The 18558-nt window shown below is 35.2% G+C and overlaps 1 pseudogene; it reads right to left on the bottom strand.

The window, feature by feature from the left end:
• Nucleotides 1-18558, bottom strand: part of LOC143388152 (F-BAR and double SH3 domains protein 2-like) — a 130792-nt pseudogene that overhangs the window by 42046 nt on the left and 70188 nt on the right.

Genomic DNA, 18558 nt, shown 5'->3' with positions numbered 1-18558 from the left:
ACTCAGTGAGGCCCTAACCATCTGTTTCAAAATAAAAAATTAAAAAGGGCTGGGGATGTGGCTTAGTGGTTAAGTGCCACTAGGTTCAATCTCTGGTATCAAAAAATAAAAATAAAATTTAAAAAATTAACATTTCATTTAAACAGTTGTCTTATTTCAAATTCCTGAATTAGAGGCTGAAGACATGATATAGCTCCTACAAATACTCCTGAGACAATCCAAAGATCATGACAGTAAAACAAGAGTTTGTCCATCACTATTGGTATTATTTTTTTGTTGTTGTTGTATCTGGGACTGAACCCAGAGAACTTAACTGAGTCACATCCTAAGCCCTTTTTATTTTATTTTTTTTTAATTTTGAGACAGGGTTTCGCTAAGTTGCTTAGGACTTCACTAAGTTGCTGAGGCTGGCTTTGAACTTGTGATCCTCTTGCTTCAGCTTCCTGAGTCACTGGGATTACTGGTGTGTGCCACCATGCCCAGTGAGTATAGTATTTTCATCAGTATCTGGAACATAGCTGATGCAGTGGTTGAATTAATCAGTTAGTAAATCTGCCCCAAATTAACCAGACAAGAATTAAAGATCTCTAGTCTTTGGAAAAGCATTTTTTATATTTTGAATTTCTTCTAGTTGGAAGATTCTTTAATCTATTACAAAAGACCACAAATGACTTTTATTCTAATTAGCAACACTGAATGGAGACATAATATAGGAAAGACTGGATAAAGCAGATTCTTAATAAGGCTCTTGTTAGCAGGAATTAAAAACCAATCTTGAAAGCTATAATGCAATTTTAACCACCTTTCTCTCTCTTGTAACAGGTATTTATAATTAGGTAAAAAGCTATTGAGTAACTATGCAATTCAGAAAAACCAATGCAAAAGATATACAGGCAGAGAAAAGAAAAAGGGTATGTACAAAACAATTAATGTCAATCTCTCTTGTTTTCTAGTCTATCAAAAAATTTCATTATGATAATCTTGTAAGTACTGCCCAAATATACATGCCCTCCTATTTGCCAGTTAATTTTAGCTGGGAATTTTTTAAAAATTCTCTAATATGAGGAAACTGAGAGATCATTTTAAGAAAATAGAATTAATTACATTTTACAGACATTCAAAACTGAGATAATCTGACATTATAATTTTAGCATATTCCATATTTTGGAACGAAAATGATCTTTGAGAATGCAGACTTAAATGTATTAGGAGAGGTGAAATATTCTGTTGTGGGAATCTCACTTTATATTTTTAGTTTTAAGCTAACAGTGTAGTTTAGCATACTCATACTCAGGGAAATAAAAGGTCAACTGGCCTTTATTTAGGCCTTTATTTAGACTGACAGCTGTTAGTACTACTACTATAAAAGATGTGGTAGTAAAGGCACTAGTGGACTTAAGGTACTAGATAGTGATACCATGGATGGAGTCTGTAAATGGAAAATATAAGTACAACCCCTTCAGAAAACTTCTGAGACTTGTTCTAAGGTAATCACTTCTGTTCCACTAAGGCGGTAATACTGGCTTCATCCAGAGTGAAGAGAAACAAAACAATAGAATAATAATCTCTTCTACCACAAGCCAGTGTTTTCCAAACTGGCAAGGGCCCGCCAGCAGTACTTGGCCAGCACCAGAGGGTAGTGGTTTAGCTGTGACTCTGAATTCAGAGAGGAAAATGTCTGCTCACTGCACACCCTGCCCTTCTCACTATGGAGGCTGTGGGTCAGACTATGCCAGGAAAGAAGCAGAGGAGAGGTTACCAGAGCTTCTTTAGACTATGAAGATGGCAAACCCATTCTGGTTCAAATCACTTCCATGGGGCTATGTCAAAAACACGCTCATATACCCTGTGTTTGCCTCTGTCACCTCACCCTTACCCCACAACCACGGAAGCACTTTTTCAAAACCTCTAGAGCAATAAAGGGGTGTATGAAAATCACTAGTTTAGATTACCTTCAACCAATGCCAGAATTCCTTGTACAGAGTCCCTGACAGATGCTTGCCCAGAATCCTGAGCCCTTACAGTGTTGCATTATGTACTTATTCTGCCACTCAGAAGATCTGACTCTTAGAAAATATTTCTCAACATCAAACTAAAACCTGCCTCCTTCCTACCTTCATATTTTGGTTCAAGTTCTGTTTCTTGAGGTTGCAAGCCACAGATCTATGTTATTCCCTTTTCCCTGACTAATTAAATACTATTCACTGGCCAACACCATCCTAAGTCCTACCTCTGCTCTGAAAACCCCTTCCCCAATGCTCCTCGTGTCCTCCACTTCCTGAAGCATACTTGTATGGCCACTCTTTGGCACTTGTGCTTCACAGTCTTGGTTATCTTTGGCATTCTTTAGGCTTTTCTAATAAGAACATATCTCTTGAGAGTTGTAAAGTCTTGGTCTTTTTTTTTTAAATGTCTACCTCCATATCCCTTCATCATGCTGTAGCAGAGTAGATGAATACACATGTGTGTCCTCTGTGAACTGGACATAGTTTACTTACTTTCTATCACATTTCCTTACAAAAATCTGTTATTCTAATCACTTTCAATTGCCAAACTCTACCCTGTGCCTGCCCCCTTTTGCTAATACTTTCTTGTTCTCTCATTTTGACCTCTCCCCCTCTAGGGCAAGGAGTATTAGCCTGGGGTTGATGAACTCTGATGCTGTACACAACATGTACATTTCTTTTTTTGTGGGAGAGGTTTCATAGTTTTTATACAACTTTCAAAAGATCTCATGAGTCAAAAAAAAAATTACTTTTATAATGCCCTATCGCTTCTCAACCAAATCTCTATTGCTGAAGACCCAGTTCATGCCCCTGGATTCAGAAACCACCCATATAAGGGAGATTTTTTAGGTTCTAAATATAAACATATATAATCTTATGTAAATATATTACTATGTATTATTATATAATATATAAATTATATATAAATGTTATTATATATTCTATAATATATAAGTTATCATTTTATATATAAACATAAATATCTCTACCATTAACTTGATTATAATTTTACTTTGTTAAACTTTAATATCTTTATTGTGATTTAATTCTTTTGTTATGTAATTTTCATGATTATGAACTCTTCACAGCAGGTTCAAAGTCTGCTATATGTATACTTTCTACAAAGCAGGCACTCAATAATACTACTGTGGACATAAATTAAATGGTGATTCCCCTTCAACTTAATAAGTGTAGGAACTCAGCTTCAAAGGTGTACATCACAGCTGTGACATTGACTGGAGTTGGGCAAAATGCCATAGTTAGCTGCCCCCTTACCTCTGCTTTACGAATATTTTCTCTAGCTTCATCTATTTTCTGTTCCAGTTCTGCTCGGCTTTGTTCTGATACAGCAACTCCATGGCATTCAAGTTTGTTTAGAACCTAAAGAGAAAACAGGTACAGAAAATAATCCTCCTTCTCATCTTTGTTCCTTGAATGATTATTTGAAAGATTTTAGTAACTAAAACCATGATTCCTTTTTTAACAAATTATTATCCTTTCCTTAACTTGTAATTTTGTTTCATTTATTTATTTAATTCTAAAAATTTGGATTATAGACTCTGTAAGTTGCAAAACTAGTACACACTCCCTTCACCCAACTTCCCCCAGTGGTAAAAATTTATATAACTTTACATTAGTAGTTTCCCTTTATCCTTAGAAGATTCTTTCCTAGACCCTCAATGGATGCTAAAAATGCTGGTAATACTGAATTCTAAAATTACTATGTATTTTTCTATAAGCCCTGCAACAATGCTTCTCAGTGGAAGAATTAATCTGTTTTATGTCATGGTGCCTTCTTTGCATTACTAGTCTTGTATTTTGTCGTTATTAAGTAAAATAAAAGGTTAAGCAAAACACTCTGATATTATAACAGCAGATTTGATAATCTAACTGGCTACTCAGTAAGTAACAGGTGGATAGGGTACGTAGCGTAAAAATTATGGTTAAAGTGTTTTGGATCTTGGGTCGGAAAGAATGAGACTTCCATGTTATTCAGAATGGTGTGCAATTTAAAACATCTAAAATGTTTATTTCTGAACTTTTACATTTAACATTTCTGGGCTGTGGTTGACTTCAGGTAACTGAAACCATGGATAGTGAACTGCAGATAAGTAGGGGCTACTGCAATAGAGTACAAAAATTGACATTGGCTCAATCTACAGATCCTACTTGGATTGTACAAGTTTTGACATGCATACCTTTAGTTTTTAAAATTTACATGAATATAAAATACTGTTACAAAACAATTAATGCAAAATGGCAAAAGTTTTTTATTACATTGTATAATCCATTATGGGGTAAAACTGTCATACCATCAATTAATTTTTACTTTTTCTAAACCACTTTTGAGCATTTCTCTCTATATAAAAACAAACAGAAAATTTTGTTTAAAAAAATAAAATTAGATATACTATCTTCTCAATCTTTCTAAGAAAGCTTTTCATGTCTGTATAAATAGACTGACCTCATTCTCTTTAATTAATCTATAGATCCAAGAATTTAACTGTACCATGTTTCATTTATTCTTACTCTATTTGCCTTTTGAATTTTCAAGTTTCTCAACATTATACGTGACTCTGTACAAAGAACCCTTTGTACAATGACGTTTTGTACAAAAGTCAATGACTTTTTGAACACATATAGGAATATTTAAGATAAAAAATATAAAAGCAGAAATTGCACATTTTAATTTTAATAGACATTACCAGATTATCTACACAAAGTTGTACCTACTCTTCCTTGTATCTTACCCACACTGAATTTTGCCAGTCTTTAGAATTATGCCAATGTATTTTTTAAAAAATAATCTCACTGTTGAGTTGGTTTTTCAAAAAAAAAATCAATAAAATCGAGAAAACTTTAGCCATGCTAACCAAGAGAAAAAGGGAAAAAACTCAAAGGATATATCACCACAGACACCACTGAAATACAGAGGATGATCAGAAACTATTTTAAAAACTTATACTCCAATTAAACAGAAAATCTTGAAGACATCAACAAATTTCTAGAGAAATATGACCTACCCAAATTGAATCAGGAAGATATACAAAATTTAAACAGGTAAATTTCAAGCGATGAAACTGCAGATGCCATGAAAAGCCTATCAACAAAGAAAAGCCCAGGACTTGAAGGATTCTCAGCTGAGTTCTACCAGACCTTCCTTCAAAGAAGAACACCAATCCACTTCAAACTATTCTATGAAATAGAAAAGGAGGGAACCCTTCTAAACTCAACCTATGACCAGACAAAGATACACCAAGGAAAGAAAACTTCAGGCCAATATCCCTGATGAACATAAATGCAAAAATTCTTAGTAAAATGCTGGCAAATCACATAGAAACATATTAAAAAGACAGTGCACCATGATCAAGTGGGTTTCATCCCAGGAACACTGACTCAACATCCAGAAATCCATAAATGTAATTCACCATATTTTCAGGTCTCTAATTAATGGAGAATCATTTTATATGTTGCTAGCAATTTGTACTTCTATTTCAATTCACTTTTTTAATCTTTTAATTATTATTAAGATATATTTCTTTCAAGATATTTACTCCTTTTTTTTCCTATTATTTGTTATAAACATTTCCTTCTACTCTATCCCCTTTCCTTTTTTAATGCTCTTTTGTTTTGCGGAAATTTTTAATTTTTATGTGGTCACATTTTATCAGTCTTTTCCTTTATAGCTCCTGAGTTTTGTTTTGTTTAAAAAGGTATATGGCTGGGCGCAGTGACAAATGCCTGTAGTCCCAGCAGCTCTGGAGGCTGAGGCAGGCAGATGGCAAGTTCAAAGCCAGCCTCAGCAATGGAAAGGAGCTAAGCAACTCAGTGAGACCCTGTCTCTAAGTAAAATTTAAAAAAAGGCATGGGGCTAGGGATGTGGCTCAGTAGTTGAGTACCCCTGAGTTCAACCCCTGGTATCCCCACCCCCCGTCCAAAAAAAAGGGTATCTGTAATATACCAAAAATATGGGGCTGAGGTTGTGGCTCAGTGGTAGAGGGTTTGCTTAGCATGTGTGAGGGACTGAATTCAATTCTCAGTACCACATATAAATGAATAAAATAAAGGCCCACTGATAACTAAATATATATATATATATATATATATATATATATATATATATATATATATATATATTCTAGGTTCTTCTAGTTTTTTAATAGTCATATGTTTAGCGCTTAGCACTTAGCTCTTTAGTTTTCTAAAATTTATTTTGTATATAGTGGAAGAAAGAAACCTAATGGTGTATTTTTCCCTAAACATACAAAATTGCTAAATCCATTTACTAAAGGATTTTTACTAACTTTTTTCCCCAAAGATTTGAAATGCCATTATGTGAACGTCTAGTGCGTTCGGGTCCCTGGGTAAGGGTCACGAAATAACCGGGACACAGGGGATGCAGAGCGAAGGCAGCAATTGCAACTGCATGCTGAGGTTTATTTGCAAGTTCCTTTTATATTCTTCTTCTAACAAAGCAAGCAATTCTTCAATAACACTTTGCCCACATTGCCCAGATAACATGCCTCAGCGGATACACAGAGCTAACTTCAGATCGTTCCTGCTTATTTGATAAGTACCCTCCTAAAGTTCTTTGTAGACATTGTCTACTCCCCTGAGCAGGCATTTGTTTCTTTAGAATGTACTGTTCCTAGGACAAGTATGCAGGAAGCTTCTTCCTCTTGGCCAAACCATGCAGAACTTGTGACTTGCGATAAGGGGAAGAGAACGTTTCCTCCTCCTAACTGAGGTTTGCCTCAGCTGACCTAAATCACAGCCACAGCTCTTGCACACTGTCAGGCCTGAGGGAGCTAAACTCTGCACACTCAAACCCCAACACCATTAACTTTTTTTTTTTTGGTAGTGCTTGGAATTGAACCTAGGGCTTCATGCATGCTAAGCATATACATGTTCTATCACTCAGCCATACCCCCAGGCTAACATGTTTTCTATTATAAAAAAATTCAAATATACTTGAAGGTTTTAGAGCATCTATTACAATAAATCCCATATATTAATAACTGAGATTCAAAAAAATGTTAAAATTTGCTTTACCTATCCTTTTTGTTCTTTGCTACAGCATTTGAAGAAAAAAAATCGATATTAAGTCATTTTATTCCTACGTGTTATAATAAATATCTCTAAATGTGAATTGTTTTATACAACCATAATACCATTATCAAACCTAACAATAATTTCTTGGCAGCTTTTAATACACTGTTCATCATTATATTTCCCTCCTACCTGAAATATGGCATCTTGATTGACATTTCAAATCTTTGGGGAAAAGAATTAGTAAATCCTTTAGTAAATGGATTTAGCAATTGTGTATGCCAAAAATGGTATCTTGATAAGATCATTATTCTAAATTATCATATGTTCTTTAATAGATTTGCTATTTTTTTGTATTAGATCACAGTTAATTTCTGTGGCCATTATTTTATGATTTAGTATGTGGTAAGTCTCATTCTTGTGTGTTTATAAAAAGAATTCCAGGTAAATTTTAGAGCCAGAATGTCAAGCTTCTCCAAATATATTTTCTAAGTTTCATTAAAATTTTATATTCCTTTACCTTATCAGTATTTTACTGCTGTGATGAATAACTTTTTTCCACTGTATTTGCAATTTATTATTTCTGATTAATGAGAAAACTAAAGTTTTCCTTTTTCCCTTCAGTTTTGAAGACTGAACCCAGGCCTCACTCATGCTAGGCAAATGCTCTGCCACTGAGCCAGATTCCTAACCTTGGAAAATTGATGATTTCTAAAAATATATTCTTGTATTTGTTCACTTTACTAAACCATCATTGACAATTGGGTCTTGGTATTTTGGGTACATATATTATTAATAAATAATGATGGATGTGCCTTTTTCTAATATTTAAATCTCTTAACTGGTTTTCTTTAATTAATACATTGACTAATCCTATATGACACTGAAAAGTAGTGGTGATGATAGATGTTGTTTTCTTGTTTTATCATTGTAATAAGCAGCATGGCTTTGAAGATGTAAATACCCTGGTGTTTGAAACTGTGGGTATGTATGATGTAATTTGCAGAAGTATTAGAGTTAGGAACCTTAAAATAATGAGATCATCCTTGATTACCTAAGTGAGTTCAATATAATCATGTGATATCTTTCAAGCAAAGAATTTTCTCTGGCTAGAGTAAGATAAGAGATGGGTAGAAAGGAAATTAGAGATTCTAAGAAGAAGAATTCAGTGTGCCATTGCTGATTCTGAGACCGGAAGCACAAGTGCAAGGACCAGGAAGAGTAGCTTCTAGGGGCTAAAGACAGCCTCTAGCTAATAGCTGGGAAGGAGACAGGGAACTCAATCTTGTTTTCTTCTCTTTAGTTGTAGATGGACACAGTAGCTTTATTTTATTTATTTTTATGTGGTGCTAAGGATCAAACCCAGTATCTCACATGTGCAAGGCATGTTATTATATATATATTTATCATTTTTACAAGTTTGTTATACCTTTGTCTAAAATCAACAGACCATATATGCGTGGGCCTACTTCTAGACTCTTCATTTTGTTCCATTCATCTGTAAGTATATCCTCATACCAATGCTAAAACATCTTGATTAGTATAGTTTTATGTCTTGAAACCAGGTGGAGAAAGCCCTCAAATCTAATCCTTCTTTTTCAAAATTGTTTTGGCTATCTTAGATGATTTGCATTTTCACATATCTTTGAGAATTAGCTTGTTAATTAAAAAAAAATGCTGGGTATTTAACCTGTATTACATTGAATATATGGAGAAAACTGGTATTTTAAAAATAGTCTTCATATACTGGGCATAGTGGCGCAAGCCTATAATCCTAGCAGCTTGGGAGGCTGAGGCAGGAGGATCTCAAGTTCAAAGTCAGCCTCTGCAGAAGTGAGGTGCTAAGCAACTCAGTTGAGACCCCAACTCTAAATAAAATACAAAACAGGGCTGAAGATGTGGCTCAGTGGCAGAATGCCCCTGAGTTCAATCCCTAGTACCCATCCCTCCAAAATAAATAAAAATAGATTTCATATGTAGTTAAAGTCTATATATGTGTCCTTATGCCAGTACTGCACTACCTCAATCTCTGCAGTTTTATAAGCTTTGAAATCAGGAAGTAGGAGTTCTCTAACCTTATTATTTTTCATGACTATTTTGGCTATTTGGGGTCTCTTGAGATCTCATATGAATTTTAGAATGGCTTTGTCTTTTATTGTAAATAACACTGTTCAGATTTTGAAGGGAACTACATTGAATTTGAAGAACATTTTGGTATTAAGTGCCATTTAACAATATCTGCAGCTATCTGGGAGGTTGAGGCATGAGTATTACAAGTTCAAAGCCAGCCTCAGCAACTTAATGAGACCCTGTCTCGAAATAAAGAAAAAGGGCTGTGGATGTGTCTCAGAGGCAAAATGCCTTTGGGTTCAATCTCCAGTAACAAACAAAACAAAACAAAACAAACACATGAAAAGAAGCCCCCATAAAACAAACCCCAAACAATATCTGCCTTCAGTTCCATGAATACTGGATATATTCCCAATGGGATTTTGATAGGAATTACATGGAATCTGGACATCATTCTGGGAGTAACTGTCATCTTATCAATACCTTCACTTAATGAACATAAACTGTCTTTCCATTTACTTATGCCCTCTTTAATCTATCATCAATGTTTTTGTAGTTCCCAGTGTACAAGTCTTTTACCTTCTTGATATTTTCTTTTTGGTGTTACTAGAAATGAAATTGCTTTCTTAATTTCCTTTTTTTATTGTTGCTGTGGTACTGGAGATGTATTAATTTCCTTTTTGCAGTGCTCATTGTTATTTAGAAATGCAACTGATTTTTTTGCTTTTATTTTGCATCCTGCAACTTTGCTATAACTGCTATGGCAACTTTGCTATAACTGCTCTAGAACTCCTATGTTGAGTAAACATGGTGAAAGTGAACATTCTTAGCTTGTTCTTGATCTTGAAGGAAACATTTTTGATTTTTCATTATGGACAATCAATTACCACCCCCCCATCCCAATATCTCATACTAGGATGGAACCTGGGGACTACTACTACAGAGCTACATTCCCAACCTTTTTTTTGTTAAATAGTCTCAATAAGTTGTCCAGGCAGGTCTTGAACTTGTGATTGCCTGCTCCCCAGCCTCCTGAGTAGTTGGGATTATAGGTGTATATATCCACGCCTGACAACTGTTAAACATTTTTTGTATTTTAAAGCTGACTATGATGCACTGTGGTGTGATTTTCTTTGTGTTTTACCTGCCTCAGGCTTACTGAGCTTTAGCTCTTGGTTTACAATTTTTATTAATTGTGGACAGATTTTAGCAAAAAAAAAAAAAAAAAAAAAAAAAAAAAACCCAAAATCCCAGGCTTTGGGGGATAAGAAGTGAGTGTATTTTGCATGTCAGAGGTATGTGAAGTTTTAATTATAACTTTTAACCATAAGGTATACTGTGGAAGACTATGTTTTTCAAAAAGTTGTTACTACATTTCTCATTCTGCATGTTTTTCCAACTTCGTTACTTCTCCACCAAGAAGTAGAGTGTATGTCCTACCTCCTTGAACTATGGACAGGCCTTTGTGATTGTCTCAATAAAATATGATTCAACAATCCCAATGATGTTTCTGAGGCTAGGTCAAAAGAATACACAGGTTTTATTTTCTCACTCTTGGAACTTATATCTTTGGGGCTTTGTACTACCATGTAAGCAGTATAGCCAACCTGAAGCCACCATGTTGGAGAGATCATGTGGAGAGACCACACAGAGACAGAAGTGTGTAAGAAGCCCTAGCATTCTGGTTCCCAACTGTTTAGATCTTCCCAGCCTAAGAACCAGTTATTTTGGGGGCTGGGGATGGGGCTCAAGCAGTACCACGCTCGCCTGGCATACGCGAGACACTGAGTTCGATCCTCAGCACCACGTACAAATTAAGACGTTGTGTCCGCCGAAAACTAAAAAGAAAATAAATATTAAAAATTCTCTCTCTCTTTCTCTTTAAAAAAAAAAAGAACCAGTTATTTCACATGAGATGACACCAGCACTGGCCATTATCTGATTATTATAAAGTGATAACTGCCAAGTTGAGACTACCAATACCCAGAACACTGAAAGACATTATTTTTTTTTAATAAATCTTTTTTATTTTTTTTAGAGAGAGAGAGAGGGAGGGAGAAAGAATTTCAATATTTATTTTTCAGTTTTTGGCATACACAACATCTTTGTATGTGGTGCTGAGGACCAAACCCGGGACGCACGCATGCCAGGCGAGTGCGCTACCGCTTGGGCCACATCCCCAGCCCCTGAAAGACATTATTAAAAAAATGCTTTTTAAATTTTTTTAAGCTGGGTATGGTGGCGGATGACTGTAATCCTGTGACTCAGGAGGCTAAGGCAGGAAGATCCAAGTTTGAGGCCAGTCTCGGCAACTTAACAAGACTGTCAGCAACACAGTGAGAACCTATTTTAAAATAAGACACAAAGCTGGGTGTGGTGGCACACACCTGTAATCCCAGTGGCTCAGGAGGCTAAAATAAGGAGGATGGTGAGTTCAACATTGGCCTCAGCAACTGAGCAAAACCCTGTCTCTAAATAAAATATAAAAAAGAGGGTTGGGGATGTGGCTCAGTGATTAAGTGCTCCTGGGTTCAATCCCAGGTACCAAATAAATAAATAAAATAAAATAAGGTTTGGGAATGCAATTCAGTGGTAAAGCACTCTTGGGTCCAATTCCCAGTTTAATAATCAAAAAACCAAAACCAAAACAACAACAACAAGAAAAACCCACAAAAAGCAAACAACAACAACAAACCCCCAAAACCCAAAACATTGTCTCCTGTGAGACAAGTGAAATAAGATGTCAAAGTAGGCAAAAAAAATACATGGGATACAGCAGCAAGCAAGGCCCAATGTTGAAAATATTAGTTTATGATTAGGTTGAAAGTGAAAAAATAGCAGTGTATGAGATGGACCATAGGGAGAGTAAAGAGTTAAAAAAAAAAAAAGACAGCCTAGTTCAGGAATCTAAGGAATTTAAATATTTAACCATTGGATAGAGAAAGAGCAACCCATGAAAGAATCTAGACAGGCTGAAGAGGAAGAGGAAAAACTGGAACAATGCTGAGTTACAGAGGGCTGAAGAGTGTTTTAAGAAGAAGGGTGTTGTTAGTTATGATGAAACTTGATTGGTTAAGAAAAACGAGAGATCAAGTGTCCACTTTGGATCTTGCAACAGACATCACTGGTGATTATGATAAATTTAGAAGGAAAGGAATGATCAGAAGGAAAGCAAGGCAAAGCTTAAACACAATGAGCTGAAAAGCAGGAGGGAGGTCAGGATGTGTAAGTGTGGACAATTCTTTTAAGAAGTTGGATGTGAAGTCAAAGAAAGAGGATCTAGATACTAAAAATCAAACTAAAAAAAATACCATATTTAAAATAATTTCTTTGCACTTGGAGTTTAGTCTTGAAAATATATTTTCATGGAATTTACAACTGTGTCTTCAAAAAAACTTGTCTTGAGAGATGAAAGTCTACTTTAATTTATCATATGTATGCCTCTTCCCCCGGCCAACAAACTGTAATACACCATCACTAGTCTTTCTTAGGCAATTTTATGTCAAACAGGTGAATTAATGTGTTGCTGCTACAAGGTTTACAGAATTTTTAAGATAAATAGATAAGACTATATTGTTGAGTTTGAGAAAGAACAAAAAAAAAAAACATATATGGGTGCTTTTCACATTAATAAAATTTAGCTCCTTAAATGGGTCTGACACTTGGCTTAAGCTGAATGTGGCCAGGATTCTACTACACTTACCCATTGTTGATGAACAATATTTTTGTGCTCACGTGCCACACGTGTGGCCCATTTCCTAGCCTCTTTATTTAGACTGTGCTCCTCTGTGGTCCCAGTTTCTGATTCTAATTGTCGACTCTACAACACAAGAGAGAACAGAGAGAAAAATATTGTTATTCTGATTGCAACTATTATACTCAGTAGTTAGACCAAAGGGCCTTCATTTAGCACTTAAAAAACAAGACATACTGAGTATAGTGGCACACACCTATAATCCCAGCAACTGTGGAAGCTGAGGCAGGAGGATCCCAAGTTTGAGGTCAGCCTCAGCCTTCTGAGTAGCTGGGATTAAAGGTGTGTGTTACTGTTTTTGGCAAGAAAAAAAAAATTATTTTTTGATACTGAGTATTGAACACAGGGGTATTTAACCACTAAGCCACATCCCCAGTCCTTTTTATTTTGAGACAGGGTCTCACTTAGTTGCTTAGGGCCTTGCTAAATTACTGAGGCTGGCTTTCAATTCACAGTCCTCCTGCCCCAAGCCTCCCGAGCCACTGGGATTACAGGCATGTTTCACTGTGTCTAGCTAAGAAAATAAGTTCCTAAATATGAATTGTCCAAAGAGGATTTTTAGAATAAAAAGAGATATAATGAAATGGAAAGAATTTTAGAGACTCACTTGCAATTTAATCTTTTCATAAATTCTGAAGTCAGGTCACAGAAGACAAGTGAAAGCTCTTTATAACGTATATCTTAATAAAATAAAAATATTATACAAAGCAAACACAGTCCAGGGTGCTAAACAACACACAGAGCAATATTCTCAGCCATCGTCACTATCAAAAATCCTACCATCCAGGCACATGGTAATCCCAGAGAATCAGACGGCTTTGAAAGGAGGATTCCAAGTTCAAAGCCAACCTCAGCAACAGTGAGGTACGAACCAATTCAGAGAGATGCTGTCTCTAAATAAAATACGATATAGGGCTGGGGATGTGGCTCAGTGGTCAAGTGCTCCTGAGTTCAATCCCCGGAACTCCCCCAATCATCCCCCAAATCCTATCAGTCAGGCTATAATGTAGATCACTATTTTTTTTAAAGATGGACATAATATCTTTATTTATTTTTATGTGGTGCTGAGGATCAAACCCAGTGCCTCACAAGTGAGAAGCAAGCACTCTACCACTGAGCTATAACCTCAGCCCTATCACTATCTTTTAGAGTGGTCATATTTACAGTGGTTGATTATAGTGAAGGAGCTGCAGGTGACTGCTTCTTTTTAAATGATGACTAATTTAATTTTTAGTTCATTTTTTAAATATTTTCCCTTTATTCTTTTAAAAATGTATTTGAAATATATAAAAGAATGGTAACATATAAGAGACATGAATCACCTAATTTAAAGAACATTGGTATCTTTTTGAAGCAGAATATGAGAATTAAATAATTAAATAACAGATAGCACTATAGCCTAGCTCTGGAAAAGCTCACTTACTCAATTTGCTTATTTGTAAAGAAGCATACATATAATCTCAGAATAACAGTAGCACATGCACAGACACACACAAACAAATTAGAACTTGAAGAGGGATGCTATAAATGGTTAGGTGTCAGTTTACAAATTCTATTAACGTAAAGGAGGGTCAACTAAATTTGATTCTTGAGATGTTCAGAAATAGAATAATTTTAGAAATCATGAGATATTAGTAAAAACGTTTCAGAAGCACGTTGTTCTTTTGCTGCAAAATAAATGTCAATCTAAATACAAGCCTGTGCTTTTGAGTTCTAATTCCTTTGGCTGGAATAGTTTTCCTATTTATTTATTTATTGTGTTGTTCATAAACAAACTCCTAGTCTCATTTCAAGTGCTACCTTTTCAGGAAATCTTCCCTGATTTCTCCAGATGACTAAGGGGCTCTTTTACTTTGACTATACCCATTATATTAATTGATTTTAGTTTGTTAGAAGTCACTGAGTCTCCACTATCAGGCCAACATCAAGCCATGCCAGTGCTGCACTGGCTTCAGTTTGCTCTTAGGCAATCTGAGGGCCTGAGCAGTGTTTCACCTAGTTTGGGACCTAACACAAACACAGGAATGTCCTTAGTAAATGCTAGTTATGCAAATATAACTGAATGCCCTGATTCCAAAGTGAGGGCCAGGGTACTAGATTATTAGGACTGTGCCTTTAGAGACAAAAGAACAAACTTACTTTATTAGAATGAGTTTCTGACTGATGAGAGACAAAATTATTCTATGTGGGTAAGAACAGAATGAAGAGGGGAGAAAGAGAACTAATTTATTGAGTGCCACAAATTTTAGCACAGGTTCTCAGAGCTGACTTTAGAATTGACATCTTTTCTCCACTCATCCAATTAAAGGTCATCTAATATAATCTGCTGTATGTTTAAATTTGCATTCTAAAATCCATTCAAACATGAATAAAGAAGGAATAAATCTGAATCTCCAAATTTAGTGACTTCTGCAAACTCTTACTTTATGGAACTTATTAGATATTTTAAGAAGCAGTCATTGAAATCTAAAATACATTTATGTGTCACCCTGGCTAACTTAACCCCGCCTCTCCAGGCCTTAGTTTCCTTACTTATAAATCAACATGTCCGGAGATGGAATCTCAGGTTGTCAGCAACCCAGCAATAAATTTTAGAATAAGTAGGATCATTTTTGGCCAGAGAGAATAATGTTCTCTGGATAACAGTCTCAAAAAGCATGTAATAAAAAAATTATGTTCATAATGCTACTGTAGGAGGGTGCAGTGGTGCAGCCTATAATCCCAGCAGCTTGGGAGGCTGAGACAGTAGGATAGCGAGTTCAAAGCCAGCCTCAGCAATTTAGCAAGGCCCTAAACAACTCAGTGAGACACTGTCTCTAAATAAAATACAAAAAAAAAAATCTGGGGATATGGCTCAGTGGTTAAGTGCCCCTGAGTTCAATTCCTAGTACCAAAAAATAAAAAATAAAAAAAAATAATGCTATTGCTCTGAGCTCCAGATATCTTCCTAGCATTATCTGGGAGTTTAGCCTAATCAAAGAGCAAAAGGGTCCCAATAAAAATTTAATAATATTCCTGAAATATAAATTTATTTGGAATTTAATGAGTGCTAGAGATTAAATTCAAGTTTGGTTAGTATAAATCTATTTATATGAACTTGTGTATCCATATCTATATAATTTTACCAATGATTACTTTGAATGTTGAGAATTTGGGTGGAAACATTGTTTTTTCATTTTAAACTTTATGGCATATGATATGATATTTTAAAAAGAGAATGTATGCATGTTTATTCCTACTTTAAGTTAAAGTGGAAGTTCATATTGCAGTAGAAAGAAAACCTTAAAATCTAGCAATGAGGGAAACAATATGATGTTTTGACTCTTGTATACTTTGGGTAAAAACTTTCTTTTCATGTTTTATAATCAGAACACTATAAAGTTATGATAACTTTGAAAACAAGGTTACCATTTACTGATTCTTTAATCTCTGTGACACTTTACATATTTCTTTTTTTAAAAAAATATTTATTTATTTATTTTTTAGTTATCGGCGACACAACATCTTTGTTGGTATGTGGTGCTGAGGATCAAACCCGGGCCGCACGCATGCCAGACGAGCGTGCTACCACTTGAGCCACATCCCCAGCCCCTACATAATTTCATTTAGTTCTCAAAACAATCCTAATACACAGAAATTATTATTTTCAACTTATCAGTATAGAAATCTAAGCTCAGAAAAGGTTATGTATCAGTTGGGCATGATGGTACATGTCTGTAATCCCAGCTACTTGGGAAGCTAAGGTAGGAGGATCACAAGTTAGAGGCCAGTGTGGGCAATTTAGTAAGACCCTGTCTCAAAACAGTGAGTGGGGAGGGGGGAAGAGGAGAGGGGAAAGAAGGAAGAGAAGAAAGGGTTGTTTTTTCCCTAAAGCCACTCAACCACTAAGCAGTGGGTCTAGAGCCTGTATTGAGACCCTGCTGGCTCAGATTCCATGCTGTCCATATATGCTTATACTTTGTCACTAATTGTACTATTTGGTTAGTACTAATATTAATAACACAGAGACAATAATATTAAAAAGACGCTGCTAAAATAAAGTTTCTTTTGAATGAAACTTTGGAAAGGTTTTTAATTAGAGATAAGACATTTAACTGATTTAATTTTCCTTGAGGAAAACAAAACAAAACAAAAAAACCCGAACTGGTTCAAATAAGTTTGAGAAGGCTTTAAAAACTAGCAATGTTAAGTTTTTAAAAATTTCCAGTCCATTTAGAATAAAATATTAAGATCTTTAAAAATTATAAATTAAATAATTTTAAAGAACTAAATAAAGGAAATTAACATTCTAGTACTTATGATAAATCAATTTTAACACATCTCAACTATTTTGTCCTCAGACACCTCTCAAGATTCATTCCCATCCTCTCCCTCCATTCCTTTTATTTGGGACTGAACCCAGGGTTGTTCTACCATTGAGCTATATCCTTATTTCTTTTTATTTTTTGAGACAAGGTCTTGCTAAATTGGCCTTGAACTTGTGGTTCTCCTGCCTCAATCTCCTGAGTAGGTGGGATTATAGGCATTTGCCATTGTACCAGCTTAATTTAAATTCATTTTAAAGTTACTATAAGGGCACAGAAGGTTCAGACAGATATCTGAGTACCTGTATAAAATGACAAAGTGAGCTGGGAGAGAATGCTGATTTCACAGAGGAAACAGAGTCCTTACTTTTCAAATCTGTACCCAAAATGTGTTCATTTGAAAGAGAAAAAGTGACGAATGAAAACCACTAGCACAGTAAAATACTATTTTTCCAACCAAATTTCGAAAAAAGATAAAATTAGGGTTGTTGTACCAGGAACAATCTCATTAATCCTCATTTAAGGCAAGTACTTTACCACTGAGTTACATCCCCAGCCCTCATTAACCTTCACTCAAAGTGTGTGTACTAATTGTATTTTTCAGTTCATTGGTGGATATTATCAAGTTAATATCAATCCGTCTTATTCTTATTTTAATTTTTTTTTTGTTTTTGTTTTTAGTACTAGGGATTGAACCCAGGGATGCTACCACTGAGATACATCCCCAGTCCTTTTTATTTTTATTTTGAGACAGTCTTATTATGTTGTTGAAGCTGAACTTGAACTTTCAATCTTCCTGTTTCAGCTTCCTGAATTGCTGGCATTACAGCCCAATCCACTAATTCTTTTTGATGTTTTCTAATATATTCAATTAAGTTAATTTTTATTTAAGTTAATTTTTATTTATTCTCAAGAGGTCCCTTTTGTCAGGAATGCTGGTACACTCCTGTAGTCCCTGCTACTCAGGAAGTTGAGGCAGGAGGACAGCATGACTCTATGAGTCCTGGACCAGCCAGGGCAACATAGGGAACAGAGTGAAATGCCCATCTCAAGAAAAAGGGGAAAAAAAAGTAAAAAGACCTGGATCTCTGTAGGTTTGTGCTTGGAATGCAATAATAGGTTCAGAATCTATAATTCTGGAATTCAAAATGCTCTGAAAATCACAAAGATCTTTTTTTTTAAGTTTAGAACTCATTTGAAGCAAAGTGAGTTAGTCTTGAACTAAGGAGATGTTATTTATAGGCTTTTATTCATTTAACTTGGTATGAATATTGAAATGTTTTACTGCAAAAAATACTGTGTTGTTTGATCATCAGGTGCTTCCTCATGTCCTATTCAGTGTGTAATGATGGTACAGGGATTGCTTCTGAAAATT

The sequence above is a fragment of the Callospermophilus lateralis genome, unplaced genomic scaffold (assembly GCF_048772815.1).
Source record: "Callospermophilus lateralis isolate mCalLat2 unplaced genomic scaffold, mCalLat2.hap1 Scaffold_138, whole genome shotgun sequence".
Lineage (NCBI taxonomy): Eukaryota > Metazoa > Chordata > Mammalia > Rodentia > Sciuridae > Callospermophilus > Callospermophilus lateralis.
This window is presented reverse-complemented; position numbering and strand designations above follow the sequence as displayed.